Here is a 17,576-nt window from a genome sequence, read left to right on the forward strand (position 1 = left end):
CCCCCCCCCCCCCACCCCCCCCCCCCCCCACCCCCCCCCCCCCCCACCCCCCCCCCCCCCCACCCCCCCCCCCCCCCACCCCCCCCCCCCCCCACCCCCCCCCCCCCCCACCCCCCCCCCCCCCCACCCCCCCCCCCCCCCACCCCCCCCCCCCCCCACCCCCCCCCCCCCCCACCCCCCCCCCCCCCCACCCCCCCCCCCCCCCACCCCCCCCCCCCCCCACCCCCCCCCCCCCCCACCCCCCCCCCCCCCCACCCCCCCCCCCCCCCACCCCCCCCCCCCCCCACCCCCCCCCCCCCCCACCCCCCCCCCCCCCCACCCCCCCCCCCCCCCACCCCCCCCCCCCCCCACCCCCCCCCCCCCCCACCCCCCCCCCCCCCCACCCCCCCCCCCCCCCACCCCCCCCCCCCCCCACCCCCCCCCCCCCCCACCCCCCCCCCCCCCCACCCCCCCCCCCCCCCACCCCCCCCCCCCCCCACCCCCCCCCCCCCCCACCCCCCCCCCCCCCCACCCCCCCCCCCCCCCACCCCCCCCCCCCCCCACCCCCCCCCCCCCCCACCCCCCCCCCCCCCCACCCCCCCCCCCCCCCACCCCCCCCCCCCCCCACCCCCCCCCCCCCCCACCCCCCCCCCCCCCCACCCCCCCCCCCCCCCACCCCCCCCCCCCCCCACCCCCCCCCCCCCCCACCCCCCCCCCCCCCCACCCCCCCCCCCCCCCACCCCCCCCCCCCCCCACCCCCCCCCCCCCCCACCCCCCCCCCCCCCCACCCCCCCCCCCCCCCACCCCCCCCCCCCCCCACCCCCCCCCCCCCCCACCCCCCCCCCCCCCCACCCCCCCCCCCCCCCACCCCCCCCCCCCCCCACCCCCCCCCCCCCCCACCCCCCCCCCCCCCCACCCCCCCCCCCCCCCACCCCCCCCCCCCCCCACCCCCCCCCCCCCCCACCCCCCCCCCCCCCCACCCCCCCCCCCCCCCACCCCCCCCCCCCCCCACCCCCCCCCCCCCCCACCCCCCCCCCCCCCCACCCCCCCCCCCCCCCACCCCCCCCCCCCCCCACCCCCCCCCCCCCCCACCCCCCCCCCCCCCCACCCCCCCCCCCCCCCACCCCCCCCCCCCCCCACCCCCCCCCCCCCCCACCCCCCCCCCCCCCCACCCCCCCCCCCCCCCACCCCCCCCCCCCCCCACCCCCCCCCCCCCCCACCCCCCCCCCCCCCCACCCCCCCCCCCCCCCACCCCCCCCCCCCCCCACCCCCCCCCCCCCCCACCCCCCCCCCCCCCCACCCCCCCCCCCCCCCACCCCCCCCCCCCCCCACCCCCCCCCCCCCCCACCCCCCCCCCCCCCCACCCCCCCCCCCCCCCACCCCCCCCCCCCCCCACCCCCCCCCCCCCCCACCCCCCCCCCCCCCCACCCCCCCCCCCCCCCACCCCCCCCCCCCCCCACCCCCCCCCCCCCCCACCCCCCCCCCCCCCCACCCCCCCCCCCCCCCACCCCCCCCCCCCCCCACCCCCCCCCCCCCCCACCCCCCCCCCCCCCCACCCCCCCCCCCCCCCACCCCCCCCCCCCCCCACCCCCCCCCCCCCCCACCCCCCCCCCCCCCCACCCCCCCCCCCCCCCACCCCCCCCCCCCCCCACCCCCCCCCCCCCCCACCCCCCCCCCCCCCCACCCCCCCCCCCCCCCACCCCCCCCCCCCCCCACCCCCCCCCCCCCCCACCCCCCCCCCCCCCCACCCCCCCCCCCCCCCACCCCCCCCCCCCCCCACCCCCCCCCCCCCCCACCCCCCCCCCCCCCCACCCCCCCCCCCCCCCACCCCCCCCCCCCCCCACCCCCCCCCCCCCCCACCCCCCCCCCCCCCCACCCCCCCCCCCCCCCACCCCCCCCCCCCCCCACCCCCCCCCCCCCCCACCCCCCCCCCCCCCCACCCCCCCCCCCCCCCACCCCCCCCCCCCCCCACCCCCCCCCCCCCCCACCCCCCCCCCCCCCCACCCCCCCCCCCCCCCACCCCCCCCCCCCCCCACCCCCCCCCCCCCCCACCCCCCCCCCCCCCCACCCCCCCCCCCCCCCACCCCCCCCCCCCCCCACCCCCCCCCCCCCCCACCCCCCCCCCCCCCCACCCCCCCCCCCCCCCACCCCCCCCCCCCCCCACCCCCCCCCCCCCCCACCCCCCCCCCCCCCCACCCCCCCCCCCCCCCACCCCCCCCCCCCCCCACCCCCCCCCCCCCCCACCCCCCCCCCCCCCCACCCCCCCCCCCCCCCACCCCCCCCCCCCCCCACCCCCCCCCCCCCCCACCCCCCCCCCCCCCCACCCCCCCCCCCCCCCACCCCCCCCCCCCCCCACCCCCCCCCCCCCCCACCCCCCCCCCCCCCCACCCCCCCCCCCCCCCACCCCCCCCCCCCCCCACCCCCCCCCCCCCCCACCCCCCCCCCCCCCCACCCCCCCCCCCCCCCACCCCCCCCCCCCCCCACCCCCCCCCCCCCCCACCCCCCCCCCCCCCCACCCCCCCCCCCCCCCACCCCCCCCCCCCCCCACCCCCCCCCCCCCCCACCCCCCCCCCCCCCCACCCCCCCCCCCCCCCACCCCCCCCCCCCCCCACCCCCCCCCCCCCCCACCCCCCCCCCCCCCCACCCCCCCCCCCCCCCACCCCCCCCCCCCCCCACCCCCCCCCCCCCCCACCCCCCCCCCCCCCCACCCCCCCCCCCCCCCACCCCCCCCCCCCCCCACCCCCCCCCCCCCCCACCCCCCCCCCCCCCCACCCCCCCCCCCCCCCACCCCCCCCCCCCCCCACCCCCCCCCCCCCCCACCCCCCCCCCCCCCCACCCCCCCCCCCCCCCACCCCCCCCCCCCCCCACCCCCCCCCCCCCCCACCCCCCCCCCCCCCCACCCCCCCCCCCCCCCACCCCCCCCCCCCCCCACCCCCCCCCCCCCCCACCCCCCCCCCCCCCCACCCCCCCCCCCCCCCACCCCCCCCCCCCCCCACCCCCCCCCCCCCCCACCCCCCCCCCCCCCCACCCCCCCCCCCCCCCACCCCCCCCCCCCCCCACCCCCCCCCCCCCCCACCCCCCCCCCCCCCCACCCCCCCCCCCCCCCACCCCCCCCCCCCCCCACCCCCCCCCCCCCCCACCCCCCCCCCCCCCCACCCCCCCCCCCCCCCACCCCCCCCCCCCCCCACCCCCCCCCCCCCCCACCCCCCCCCCCCCCCACCCCCCCCCCCCCCCACCCCCCCCCCCCCCCACCCCCCCCCCCCCCCACCCCCCCCCCCCCCCACCCCCCCCCCCCCCCACCCCCCCCCCCCCCCACCCCCCCCCCCCCCCACCCCCCCCCCCCCCCACCCCCCCCCCCCCCCACCCCCCCCCCCCCCCACCCCCCCCCCCCCCCACCCCCCCCCCCCCCCACCCCCCCCCCCCCCCACCCCCCCCCCCCCCCACCCCCCCCCCCCCCCACCCCCCCCCCCCCCCACCCCCCCCCCCCCCCACCCCCCCCCCCCCCCACCCCCCCCCCCCCCCACCCCCCCCCCCCCCCACCCCCCCCCCCCCCCACCCCCCCCCCCCCCCACCCCCCCCCCCCCCCACCCCCCCCCCCCCCCACCCCCCCCCCCCCCCACCCCCCCCCCCCCCCACCCCCCCCCCCCCCCACCCCCCCCCCCCCCCACCCCCCCCCCCCCCCACCCCCCCCCCCCCCCACCCCCCCCCCCCCCCACCCCCCCCCCCCCCCACCCCCCCCCCCCCCCACCCCCCCCCCCCCCCACCCCCCCCCCCCCCCACCCCCCCCCCCCCCCACCCCCCCCCCCCCCCACCCCCCCCCCCCCCCACCCCCCCCCCCCCCCACCCCCCCCCCCCCCCACCCCCCCCCCCCCCCACCCCCCCCCCCCCCCACCCCCCCCCCCCCCCACCCCCCCCCCCCCCCACCCCCCCCCCCCCCCACCCCCCCCCCCCCCCACCCCCCCCCCCCCCCACCCCCCCCCCCCCCCACCCCCCCCCCCCCCCACCCCCCCCCCCCCCCACCCCCCCCCCCCCCCACCCCCCCCCCCCCCCACCCCCCCCCCCCCCCACCCCCCCCCCCCCCCACCCCCCCCCCCCCCCACCCCCCCCCCCCCCCACCCCCCCCCCCCCCCACCCCCCCCCCCCCCCACCCCCCCCCCCCCCCACCCCCCCCCCCCCCCACCCCCCCCCCCCCCCACCCCCCCCCCCCCCCACCCCCCCCCCCCCCCACCCCCCCCCCCCCCCACCCCCCCCCCCCCCCACCCCCCCCCCCCCCCACCCCCCCCCCCCCCCACCCCCCCCCCCCCCCACCCCCCCCCCCCCCCACCCCCCCCCCCCCCCACCCCCCCCCCCCCCCACCCCCCCCCCCCCCCACCCCCCCCCCCCCCCACCCCCCCCCCCCCCCACCCCCCCCCCCCCCCACCCCCCCCCCCCCCCACCCCCCCCCCCCCCCACCCCCCCCCCCCCCCACCCCCCCCCCCCCCCACCCCCCCCCCCCCCCACCCCCCCCCCCCCCCACCCCCCCCCCCCCCCACCCCCCCCCCCCCCCACCCCCCCCCCCCCCCACCCCCCCCCCCCCCCACCCCCCCCCCCCCCCACCCCCCCCCCCCCCCACCCCCCCCCCCCCCCACCCCCCCCCCCCCCCACCCCCCCCCCCCCCCACCCCCCCCCCCCCCCACCCCCCCCCCCCCCCACCCCCCCCCCCCCCCACCCCCCCCCCCCCCCACCCCCCCCCCCCCCCACCCCCCCCCCCCCCCACCCCCCCCCCCCCCCACCCCCCCCCCCCCCCACCCCCCCCCCCCCCCACCCCCCCCCCCCCCCACCCCCCCCCCCCCCCACCCCCCCCCCCCCCCACCCCCCCCCCCCCCCACCCCCCCCCCCCCCCACCCCCCCCCCCCCCCACCCCCCCCCCCCCCCACCCCCCCCCCCCCCCACCCCCCCCCCCCCCCACCCCCCCCCCCCCCCACCCCCCCCCCCCCCCACCCCCCCCCCCCCCCACCCCCCCCCCCCCCCACCCCCCCCCCCCCCCACCCCCCCCCCCCCCCACCCCCCCCCCCCCCCACCCCCCCCCCCCCCCACCCCCCCCCCCCCCCACCCCCCCCCCCCCCCACCCCCCCCCCCCCCCACCCCCCCCCCCCCCCACCCCCCCCCCCCCCCACCCCCCCCCCCCCCCACCCCCCCCCCCCCCCACCCCCCCCCCCCCCCACCCCCCCCCCCCCCCACCCCCCCCCCCCCCCACCCCCCCCCCCCCCCACCCCCCCCCCCCCCCACCCCCCCCCCCCCCCACCCCCCCCCCCCCCCACCCCCCCCCCCCCCCACCCCCCCCCCCCCCCACCCCCCCCCCCCCCCACCCCCCCCCCCCCCCACCCCCCCCCCCCCCCACCCCCCCCCCCCCCCACCCCCCCCCCCCCCCACCCCCCCCCCCCCCCACCCCCCCCCCCCCCCACCCCCCCCCCCCCCCACCCCCCCCCCCCCCCACCCCCCCCCCCCCCCACCCCCCCCCCCCCCCACCCCCCCCCCCCCCCACCCCCCCCCCCCCCCACCCCCCCCCCCCCCCACCCCCCCCCCCCCCCACCCCCCCCCCCCCCCACCCCCCCCCCCCCCCACCCCCCCCCCCCCCCACCCCCCCCCCCCCCCACCCCCCCCCCCCCCCACCCCCCCCCCCCCCCACCCCCCCCCCCCCCCACCCCCCCCCCCCCCCACCCCCCCCCCCCCCCACCCCCCCCCCCCCCCACCCCCCCCCCCCCCCACCCCCCCCCCCCCCCACCCCCCCCCCCCCCCACCCCCCCCCCCCCCCACCCCCCCCCCCCCCCACCCCCCCCCCCCCCCACCCCCCCCCCCCCCCACCCCCCCCCCCCCCCACCCCCCCCCCCCCCCACCCCCCCCCCCCCCCACCCCCCCCCCCCCCCACCCCCCCCCCCCCCCACCCCCCCCCCCCCCCACCCCCCCCCCCCCCCACCCCCCCCCCCCCCCACCCCCCCCCCCCCCCACCCCCCCCCCCCCCCACCCCCCCCCCCCCCCACCCCCCCCCCCCCCCACCCCCCCCCCCCCCCACCCCCCCCCCCCCCCACCCCCCCCCCCCCCCACCCCCCCCCCCCCCCACCCCCCCCCCCCCCCACCCCCCCCCCCCCCCACCCCCCCCCCCCCCCACCCCCCCCCCCCCCCACCCCCCCCCCCCCCCACCCCCCCCCCCCCCCACCCCCCCCCCCCCCCACCCCCCCCCCCCCCCACCCCCCCCCCCCCCCACCCCCCCCCCCCCCCACCCCCCCCCCCCCCCACCCCCCCCCCCCCCCACCCCCCCCCCCCCCCACCCCCCCCCCCCCCCACCCCCCCCCCCCCCCACCCCCCCCCCCCCCCACCCCCCCCCCCCCCCACCCCCCCCCCCCCCCACCCCCCCCCCCCCCCACCCCCCCCCCCCCCCACCCCCCCCCCCCCCCACCCCCCCCCCCCCCCACCCCCCCCCCCCCCCACCCCCCCCCCCCCCCACCCCCCCCCCCCCCCACCCCCCCCCCCCCCCACCCCCCCCCCCCCCCACCCCCCCCCCCCCCCACCCCCCCCCCCCCCCACCCCCCCCCCCCCCCACCCCCCCCCCCCCCCACCCCCCCCCCCCCCCACCCCCCCCCCCCCCCACCCCCCCCCCCCCCCACCCCCCCCCCCCCCCACCCCCCCCCCCCCCCACCCCCCCCCCCCCCCACCCCCCCCCCCCCCCACCCCCCCCCCCCCCCACCCCCCCCCCCCCCCACCCCCCCCCCCCCCCACCCCCCCCCCCCCCCACCCCCCCCCCCCCCCACCCCCCCCCCCCCCCACCCCCCCCCCCCCCCACCCCCCCCCCCCCCCACCCCCCCCCCCCCCCACCCCCCCCCCCCCCCACCCCCCCCCCCCCCCACCCCCCCCCCCCCCCACCCCCCCCCCCCCCCACCCCCCCCCCCCCCCACCCCCCCCCCCCCCCACCCCCCCCCCCCCCCACCCCCCCCCCCCCCCACCCCCCCCCCCCCCCACCCCCCCCCCCCCCCACCCCCCCCCCCCCCCACCCCCCCCCCCCCCCACCCCCCCCCCCCCCCACCCCCCCCCCCCCCCACCCCCCCCCCCCCCCACCCCCCCCCCCCCCCACCCCCCCCCCCCCCCACCCCCCCCCCCCCCCACCCCCCCCCCCCCCCACCCCCCCCCCCCCCCACCCCCCCCCCCCCCCACCCCCCCCCCCCCCCACCCCCCCCCCCCCCCACCCCCCCCCCCCCCCACCCCCCCCCCCCCCCACCCCCCCCCCCCCCCACCCCCCCCCCCCCCCACCCCCCCCCCCCCCCACCCCCCCCCCCCCCCACCCCCCCCCCCCCCCACCCCCCCCCCCCCCCACCCCCCCCCCCCCCCACCCCCCCCCCCCCCCACCCCCCCCCCCCCCCACCCCCCCCCCCCCCCACCCCCCCCCCCCCCCACCCCCCCCCCCCCCCACCCCCCCCCCCCCCCACCCCCCCCCCCCCCCACCCCCCCCCCCCCCCACCCCCCCCCCCCCCCACCCCCCCCCCCCCCCACCCCCCCCCCCCCCCACCCCCCCCCCCCCCCACCCCCCCCCCCCCCCACCCCCCCCCCCCCCCACCCCCCCCCCCCCCCACCCCCCCCCCCCCCCACCCCCCCCCCCCCCCACCCCCCCCCCCCCCCACCCCCCCCCCCCCCCACCCCCCCCCCCCCCCACCCCCCCCCCCCCCCACCCCCCCCCCCCCCCACCCCCCCCCCCCCCCACCCCCCCCCCCCCCCACCCCCCCCCCCCCCCACCCCCCCCCCCCCCCACCCCCCCCCCCCCCCACCCCCCCCCCCCCCCACCCCCCCCCCCCCCCACCCCCCCCCCCCCCCACCCCCCCCCCCCCCCACCCCCCCCCCCCCCCACCCCCCCCCCCCCCCACCCCCCCCCCCCCCCACCCCCCCCCCCCCCCACCCCCCCCCCCCCCCACCCCCCCCCCCCCCCACCCCCCCCCCCCCCCACCCCCCCCCCCCCCCACCCCCCCCCCCCCCCACCCCCCCCCCCCCCCACCCCCCCCCCCCCCCACCCCCCCCCCCCCCCACCCCCCCCCCCCCCCACCCCCCCCCCCCCCCACCCCCCCCCCCCCCCACCCCCCCCCCCCCCCACCCCCCCCCCCCCCCACCCCCCCCCCCCCCCACCCCCCCCCCCCCCCACCCCCCCCCCCCCCCACCCCCCCCCCCCCCCACCCCCCCCCCCCCCCACCCCCCCCCCCCCCCACCCCCCCCCCCCCCACCGAAGCACCCCTCCCCCCCGCCACCCCCTCCGCCCCCCACCCCAGCCGCGCTGCCTTGCGCCCCAGAAGGCAGTGCGGCAGCCTTCCAAAAATTGGGACACTTGAAAAAACCCACGGGACGCGGGACAAATTGTTTTAAGGCGGGACTGTCCCGCCAAAAGTGGGACGTCTGGTCAGCCTAGTATAAATCCAAACTCTTCTTCCTCCACATGAAGCTTGCTGGATGACCTTGGGTCAGTCCCAGTTCTCTTAGAACTCTCTCAGACCTCACAAGGTGTCTGTCATGGGAAGAGGAAGGGAAAAGGAGTTTGTAAGCCCCTCTGAGTCTCCTTACAGGGATATAAATCCAAACTCTTCTTCTCCTCCTCCCCAAACTCCACACTCCCCAGGCTCTACCCTAATCTCCAGGAATTTCCAGATCTGGAACTGGCAGCCCTACCAATGGCCTAACTGGGCAGCAGAATCCACAATATACACTGTGGCCCCTTCCGCACATGCAGAATAATGCATGTTTAATTCACTTTCACAGTTGTTTGCAAGTGGATTTTGCTATTCCGCACAGTAAAATCCAGCTGCAAAGTGCATTGAAAGTGGATTGAAAGTGCATTATTCTACATGTGTGGAAGGGCCATAGTCAGATAATCCTGTATTGTAGTGTTTCTCCCTATACCTCTTGGAGGGCTCAGGTGAGACTTTCTGTAGCAAAATTATTTATTTATTTATTTATTTATTTGTTCCACTTTTATACCGCTCACAAAATTGCTTCACTTGAACTGGGAAGATGTGAATACTCCAATAAGAGGTCCCTTCAGGTTAAATGGGCACAGACCATATTAGCTTTAGAGGTCAAATGGATTGAATCAGACCCATTGGCATCCAATGGTCACTTTTTAGTCAATGGTCTTCCGTGGTCAAAAACTTGATTTTTAATGTCTATTTGTGTTATGCATGTGTGTTGAAATATGATTGTAATGTAGGCTATTAAGGGTGCCATTTGTGTGTTTGTTGTTTTTAAGTGCCTATGTGTGTGTGTGTGAGTGTGTGTGTGTGTATATATATGTGTGTGTGTATACATATATATACATATATATTTATTTATTTTATTTATTATTTATTATCATATTTATATACCGCCCCATCCCCTGAGGGCTCTGGGCGGTGAACAGCAAAATAATATTACATAAACGGTAATACCAGCAAATAATTCATATAAATAACATCATTAAAACATAAAATTACAGCGTTCCACATAAACCACTTGGCGTCCAGTATTAAAACTATCAATAAAACCCTCCCAAAGAGGTATATATATTCTATAGTACTTAGATACTTTTTATAATTGATTTTTGGCCCTAAATGTCAATTTGTTCTTGACCTTTTGGTATTTAATTTTGCTTTATAAATAATATGCCTATATAAATAACGTCCCATTAAGCTGCCGTTCAAGGGACATCCTATCCCCCCCCCCCCCCCCCCCGGTCGTTGGCACCCCACTTCCAACTGTCGGCAGCTAGGCAAAGTGGGATTAACATCAGATCTAATCTAGGAAAGTCCAGGGTAGGACATGATAAGTGGATCCAATTAGAAACCCTACAGGGACCACAGAGATTTAGCAGAACTAATTAGCAAAAGGGTGGCTCGTGCTAAAGTATTTGGGCACGTTCAGTCATAAAAGGTAATTTGAAAGTTTCTGGCGTGCCGTGTGGCTTTAGCAGACCTACCCCCTTTGTAATTTTATTTGTTTATTTGTTTAATTTTGCAACAATTTCGGTTGCTGCTGTAGCGCTTTGTAATTTGGTGGACCTTTGCAATTTTATTTATCTAATTTTGCAACCATTTCCGTTTGCTCTGCCTTCCAGTGTGACAGCAGAGCTATGTGCAACCCAGAAATGGGCTCCAGCTAACAGCTATCAGGCTTGGCCCTTGGCTACCAAAGGAAAAGCCATGTGAAATATTTGGGATGGGATGAAGTCCTGGGAGATGCAGATGCCACTTAAGGCAAGGATAAAACGGGAATATGTTTTGACTGAGGACAGGGCCCTGCTGCTCTCTTGCCCTGTGCTTGAGTTCTGTGGCAACCGTGGCTCATTGCCAGGGGATGCCAACTCCTAGTGGCCAGTACTCTGGGGGCATTATATGCATGCATTTAATACTGAAGAAAGCGGGAAGGAGGCACTCTTGTGAACGCGCGTGCAAAATAAACACGTATTATCCAGCCTGCCAGGGCACGTTCGGGGGGCAGCGCGAGAAGGGCCGGCTCGAGTCCCTGACCGTTGCCAAGGCGACAGGCGCCCCAGCTTGCCCTTGGCAACGGTCTCTCCCGTGATGCCCCGCGCCCGAGCCTTCCCCCCCCCCCCCGCCCCCTTGAGTCCAGCCAGCTTGACAGCGGCGCTTCCACCTCGCGCGCCTCCTCAGGGCCGCGGGGGCGGAGCCTGCCGCCGCGACAGCCGCCGCGGGGGCGTGCCTTAGGGAGGCCCTCCCAATCAGAGGCCTCTGCTCCGCCTCTTTCCCCCCCCTCCCCTTGTTTTGCCGGCTGGTGCCCGCGCGTGGTTCCTCCCCCGCCCCCCTCTCGGCCAAGTTGGGCGACGCGGGCGCGCGCCTGGCTGACCCCCCCCCGCCCCTTCTTCCTGAGGGAGGGGAGGGTGCCCCGCCCCCCCCCTCCTCCCCGGCATTTCCCCCCTTGCACACCCCCCACCCGACCCTTGAAGAGAGTGACCGAGTGGAGCCAACGCTCCGGCCGCTCCCAGACCCCTCATGAAGCGCAGGTAAGGCGGGCAGAGAAAAAGACATTGTTTGCCCCCCCTTTAGGTCCTGGGGGGCACTTTCCTCCCCCTCCCCCCCAACTCCGTTTGCCCAACTGTTCCCTTGGAGTCGCTTCCTCATTCCTCTGCCTCAGTTGCATGCCCTGTGTTTTGAGGAGGGGGGGGGGGCGGCTTTTAAAGCAGCACCCCCCTTCATAATTGCATGCATTTATCCCATATGCACATGCAGTTATTGGGGGGAGGGGGTGCTGCTTTCATATCCCCTTTCAAAGTGGGCAGGGTCTGGAATAAAGAAGGGGGAGGGTGATCCCATTTACCTCCCGCCCCCCCCCCCCCGAAATGCACTCCTAGTTATTGGGGCTTCTAACCCTCCTTTCTCTAAACAAGGACCTTCTTGTAAGGTGTGATGGACAGAGAGACCCCCCTCCCCACCCCCCAAATTAGGAAGGAGGTAAGGAGAGTAATAGCAAACCCCCCCCCCCACTAAGTTGGAGGTGGGAATGATGACTTATGTTTGGAAGCAAAAGTGCTTAAAATAAATTATCTCCCCCCCCCCACCCCCAATTAAAGATAATGGATAATCCCTCCACCACCAGTCCGGCTAATAGATCTTGGATTCCCTTCTGTGCAGCTGGTTTCCATGCCCAGCGCAATGCTGGCGTGGGTGACTGGCGCTCGCTCACGCCCCGGCAGTGTCCTGTTCTGGCAGACACTTGAGGGCAGCTGGGCATTGGCCGGTGGGGGTGAGATTACCCCCCCCCCCACCTCCCCGGTGGGGGCATAGAGATTCTCTGATCTTCTTTCACCCCAGGACACGATGCCTTATTTGGCACTGGGTGGGTGGCTAGAAGGGGAACAGCTCAGTGACTGGCAGGGTTTAAACCCCCCCCCCCCGCCTGCCTGCCTGCCTGCCTGCCTCTCACCCCCTCCCCTCTCTCCTCCTCCCTCTTCCCCCCCTACCCCTCCCTCTAACCTCCAAAAGGGGAATTTTCCAGCTGGTAATTTCTGCTGCGTCAACACCCAGCTCAAGGGAGTGGAGAAGAGACAAGGGGGGCATTTTAACAGCAGCTCCACTGTGCAAAATAACAACCCCTTCTATTCTGTTTTGGGAACTTAAGGAGGAAAAAAAAAAAGAAAACCTCACTTTAAAAAATAAGCATCAGCACAAAGTTGGACCAAGACTTTTTGGGAAGAGAGCGTGGCTCAAAACTGTTTGGAAGAAAAGGGATGAGGTAATAATACTGGTGAAACATGTTGTGTATTTCTTCTTCTTCTTCTCCTCCTCGCTTTCTTTTTCTGCCTCTTTAAGGCCAGGCCTGTTTTGGGTTATTGTCTCCCCCTGAAGACAGACGTGGATCGCTTGGCCTTTCCTCCATTTTAATGGCCAGCTGAAATATGGGCTGATATCCCCCCTTTCCTTAAGGTCAGACTCCAGAATCATTCTCCTGTCTAAAACTGTAAGTGATAATGCTGAAAGCAAGTAAAGGAATTGACTTGAAAATATTATGTACAGGTAGAGAAGATTGATGAGTGGGTGCCCTCCCCCCAAGCATTATTTATAGGAGGAAGTGTAGTGTCTTAAAAAACGTTCTTTCAAATTAAATTAAAATTAAAACAAAGTGGGGAGAAGTTTGTAAATTGTAGGTCCGGTTTTGTAGGGCTTTCTTCGTCTGCAGATAGAAATGTCAGTCCCACAAATGCCAGCAATTGATAACTCAATCCCAAATGACAAATAAGGAATGAAACGAATTTCCAGGACTGTAACAGTGGAAGGATTTCTTCGTTTTAAAGAACGCTCTTTGGTGTCCTGCTACAAAATCACAAATAAACAGTGCGGTTGAATTGTTTCGTACCATCCACAAATACCTTTTTCATAAGAATAAGACAAAGGATGACTTTAATAGGGGAGTTTAAAATTAGTTTCCTCTGTGTGCTCAGTTCTACAGTCCAAGTGATTTATCTGGCGTGGATTACAGAGATAAGATTACCAGCATTGTTTAAAGATATGCTAATAATGGACTGTATTTTGCTGGCAGTGCTGCTTCCGGCACCTGTAACTGAAATTCTTGTCTGCATTTTAATTTGCAATACTTGGAAGTGGTTCAAATATTTAGTTGCCTCTTCTAAGCGTGCATTTTTCGCTAGCATTTCAAGTATATAACTCGTAACCTGATTCCCTAGTGCTCCCTGTGCTTCTGTGTTAAGAGACTTTCTCCTGGAAGATAAAGAATGTGTTTTGTTAAAGTGGAAAGAGATGCTGTGTTTTGTTATGTGCCTCAGAGAAAACTTCCGTTTTATGCAAGAAACTTTCAAAAGCTCAGAAAAGAGCGTGTCTCCATGTGTACTGCATTTTGACTGTTTATGAACTACTGTTTGGCTGTTTATACTTTCATTTTAAACGCTGCAGAATTGCACTTTTAACATTTGGCTGCCAGTTCCCGCCTATTGATCAGCTATAGTGAACTGAATTACTATCGGTTGAGTACAGTCTCGTGCTTGTCAGATTCTCAGTAACTGGAGCTTGTTAATACGGCAGCCCAAGAACTAGAGCCTGTTACTTCCACATGTAATGAAAATTATCAGTCACGTGTACCAGGAGTTAACAAAGGAATTGCCTCTTGGGGGCAGGCTGGATAGTACAAAACAATAGACAGGTCTTGACTTACTGTTGTGTTCCTGAAAATAAAATAAAAAAAATTCTGAGAAACTTCTGTTGGCTTCCACTTAAATCGAAGAGGGGAGAATTTTGAAGGGAGAGGGCAGAGCATTTATGGTAACTTTGTCATTGTGGCAGAATTGGCTTCATTTCTTGCTATGGTGCCTTAATGTACACAACCACAAATAAAACAGAGAACTTGTGCCAATTAATTTGCAATGCAAAATGACTTTGTATTCATTCCCTTTAAAGGGATGCTGATATGTACATCTAATAAGCAAATCACCTTTTTAAGACATGATGTCTTTCAATCTAACCTTTAAATTGTATTTCACAGTCGAGAGGAAATGGGCCATCTTTCCCCTGTGGCTTATGTTTTCTAGGGCATCCTTACAATCTGGCTACATTCTTCCACAGTTGGTGTATTAAGGGGGAAAAGCCCTTTGAACACTTTACTGGAGCAATCTTGTTGTGCCTTTTAGTGGGAAGGGGAGGAAAGATTAAGATGAGTGAATTAGTGGTGGTAGATTCCTTTTTTTTTTTTTTGCTTTGGTACTATACTGATATCAAGAGCGGAGGCAGCATCTCCAAAAACCAAGGAGAAATGCCTCCTACTTCCTTGCGAAAGCTTTTCAGGGCAGTATTTCACTTGTCATCAGTCTTTCGACTAATACAAAATCGTCTGTGTGTCCGGCTAGATTATCGCATCAAAGTCACTTGTAAGAACAGCCTGCATTTCCTAAGTAAGGTTTCTTTTTTTCCCAACTCTACCCTCTTTGCCTTTCAGCCGCTGTCTCCTAGACACAACATGACTTTCCTTCATTATTGTAGTGTCAACTAATCCTTGTTGCTATATTCTTAATTTAATTGGTAAATAAAAGGATAAAAGGAGCTTAGTTTAAATCTTTGAAAGGCTGCCTGAAATTCTAATGGATTATCCTTTTACTCTAATAATTTCTTCAACTCTGAAAACCGTGCCGCAAGACGTTGACACTATGCACAGTATGTTTTCGGACAGCATGTGTTGTGTATTCAAGTGGTTGTTGCCTTACCTAAAGTGAGAAAGTTACTTTGGGTACGTTTGGCAGTCAGTTGAATTAATCTCAAACCTTTTCAGATGTGACTGAAAACTTTAAAGTGAATTTAAATTTAGTTGCCTGCAGAATTGCAGCCATGTTCCCAGCTGTATGTCATACCTAGCAAAAGTAAATACATTGTTAGATAAGTTGTTTTTCCTGCCTTTATCTGGCATCTTCCTTGTATTAGGAAAATGAAGACTCAGACAAACAGTGTATGTGCTTTTTTTAAAAGTAAAACAAAGTTAAGTTTAGCTGTCACACAGTTTGTGAGCCTTTCTTCACAAGAGAGGATAAGGTATTTTGGGGTACTACAGCATATGACAGTGGTGGTGAACCTATGGCACGGGTGCCAGAGGTGGCACTCAGAGCCCTCTCTGTGGGCACATGCAAACAGAGTCCCCACCCCCACACATCTAGGCTGGTCTGGGCCACTGGGCTCGATTATTAGCATTAAACCTAAGACCAAGTTTTGGGGAAGCAGTGCAGGTAACCCTGTTAAGCACTGTTAAGCCCCACTGATTTTCATGCAAAGAACTAAAGCATGGGAGTAAGCTCGGTTGCTGGCAATGGGACTTGCTTCTGAGTAAACCCTTCTAGGGTCGTGATTCACCCGTTGGAAGATATGCACGGTTGCTTCAAAGGAAAGCCACTGACTACCACCAAGCTTACTCCCCAGTAATGCACACTTTGGAGCCAACCGTATTTTCTAAACTAAAACCTCGGTATTCAGGTTAAATTGCCATGTTGGCACTTTGCGATAAATAAGTGGGTTTTGGGTTGCAATTTGGGCACTCGGTCTCGAAAAGGTTCACCATCACTGGCATATGACAACCACTGGGTCTTGAGAAGGGTCACATTTCTCTAGCAGTAGGCAAGACTTTCCTAGTGAGGCATTTGTCTTGGTCTGAGATCTCATTTTTTAAGTGTGCAAATTGTGTTAAAATACTATTGTGAATTTCCCACATTTAATACAGTCAGCTTTAAATTAACTTTTTGGGGGTACTCTAAAATACTTCCTGGCAGCTAAGCTTGACTGTGTGCCTACATTACTTGTAATAGGTGAGATTCCAACTTCAAGATACAGGTAAGCATATTTGTAATATTTTGCCTTGGAAGTGCATTCACTGACTTTAATAAGAACTGTCCAGCAAAAGTGTTTTGCCTGGTGAATAGTATTTTTTTTAAAAAAAGATGCTTCCACTTGGAATCACTTTTTCCCCATCTGCAATAGACTTGCTATCTGCTTCTAGGGAGAATTTGTGTTTGGCAAAAGGTTATAAGATTGGCACCAAGTTTTCAAATTTAGGCACGGGGTGGAGAAAGTGGAAACAGAAGTTTTTGCAGACTACTAAAACTCTAGGGCACTCCTTGAAGTTGTAGATTCAGGACACTCTGTGAGGCTATAGATTCTAGGGCAGTGATGGTGAACCTATGGCACGGGTGCCAGAGGTGGCACTCAGAGTCCTCTATGGGCACGCGTAAACAGAGTCCTCCCCCCCACATCTAGGCTGGCCTGGGCCGCTGGGCTCGATTATTAGCATTAAACCTAAGACCTAGTTGTGGGAAAGCAGTGTAGGCAACCCTGTTAAGCACTGTTAAACCCCACTGATTTTCATGCGAAGAACTAAAGCGTGATCCTTTACCTGGGAGTAAGCTCGGTTGCTGGCAGTGGGGCTTGCTTCTGAGTAAACCCTCCTAGGGTCGTGATTCACCCATTGGAAGAGTTGCACGGTTGCTCCAAGGCAAAGCCACCGCCTACCACCAAGCTTACTCCCGAGTAACGCACGCCTCGGAGCCAACCATTTTTTCTAAACTAAAACCTCAGTATTCAGGTTAAACTGTTGTGTTGGCACTTTGCGACAAATAAGTGTGTTTTGGGTTGTCATTTGGGCACTCGGTCTCGAAAAGGTTTGCCATCACTGTTCTAGGGCACTCCAAGAGGCTGTAGATTCAGGACAGACAAAAGATAATACTTCTTCACTCAATCAGCTGTTAAAATGTGGAATTTGCAATCGGTGGATGTAGTGGCCCAGTCACAGTCATGGATGCTAAAGTGAAGCTCCACATTCAGAGGCAGCAAACCTTTAAACAATTTTGCCAGTGGCCAACATCAGGGGAAGCCGTTGACCTCTATGAGCAGTTGTTGGATCTTCACTGTGTGAGACTGGATGCTGGAGTAGACGGACCCCTAGTCTGATACAGCAGGGCTCTTCTTATGTTCTTCTGAAGACCCTGGCTTCTAGGCCCTGTTGTTGGCTCTCCAGAGGAACTGGTTGACCACTCTGCGAGACAAAATGCTAGGCTAGATGGACTACTGGTCTGATCCAGCAGGACTCTTATGTTTTTATGAAGAATTTGGCCTCTATGCTCTGTTGTTGGCCTCCCATGGGGAATTGGTTGGCAACTGTGTGAGACAGGATGCTGGACTAGATGAACCAATCTTTATCCTCCTCGACCTGAGATTGCAAATGCCTTAGCAGACCAGGTGCTCGGCAGCAGCAGCAGCAGAAGGCCATTGCTTTCACATCCTTCATGTGAACTCCCAAAGGCACCTGGTGGGCCACTGAGAGTAGCGGAGTGCTGGACTAGATGGACTCTGGTCTGATCCAGCAGGGCTCATCTTGGATTCTTATGACTCATTAACTGTCATAGGGTGATTAATTTTGGGAAAGGGATGCTTAGCTGTATCTTGTTTCTGTAAATTGCTCTCCATTGACTTTGGGCACAGATGCAGAAAGGTGCTTGCATATCACACAGTGGATCACCATGAGCAATATGCTGATCATGACTCTCAGGCTTGGAGATTCGAAAGCAACAAATACCAGGTTCAGCCTGAATCTGGGCGAATTTCGTCATA

The 17,576-nt window shown here is 68.3% G+C and overlaps 1 protein-coding gene across 6 annotated transcripts in view; it reads left to right on the forward strand.

Moving 5' to 3' along the window:
• Positions 1-10,791: 10,791 nt before the first annotated feature.
• Positions 10,792-17,576, forward strand: part of ZBTB46 (zinc finger and BTB domain containing 46) — an 89,969-nt gene continuing 83,184 nt past the window's right edge. For 2 of the 6 annotated variants that reach the window (XM_048498163.1, XM_048498158.1), the window contains exon 1: positions 11,442-12,216. The gene's annotated coding sequence lies outside the window, so the exon portion shown is untranslated. The other 4 variants (XM_048498159.1, XM_048498160.1, XM_048498162.1 and 1 more) reach the window with 4 other exon arrangements.

Source organism: Sphaerodactylus townsendi, linkage group LG05 (assembly GCF_021028975.2).
Source record: "Sphaerodactylus townsendi isolate TG3544 linkage group LG05, MPM_Stown_v2.3, whole genome shotgun sequence".
Classification (NCBI taxonomy): Eukaryota; Metazoa; Chordata; class Lepidosauria; order Squamata; family Sphaerodactylidae; genus Sphaerodactylus; species Sphaerodactylus townsendi.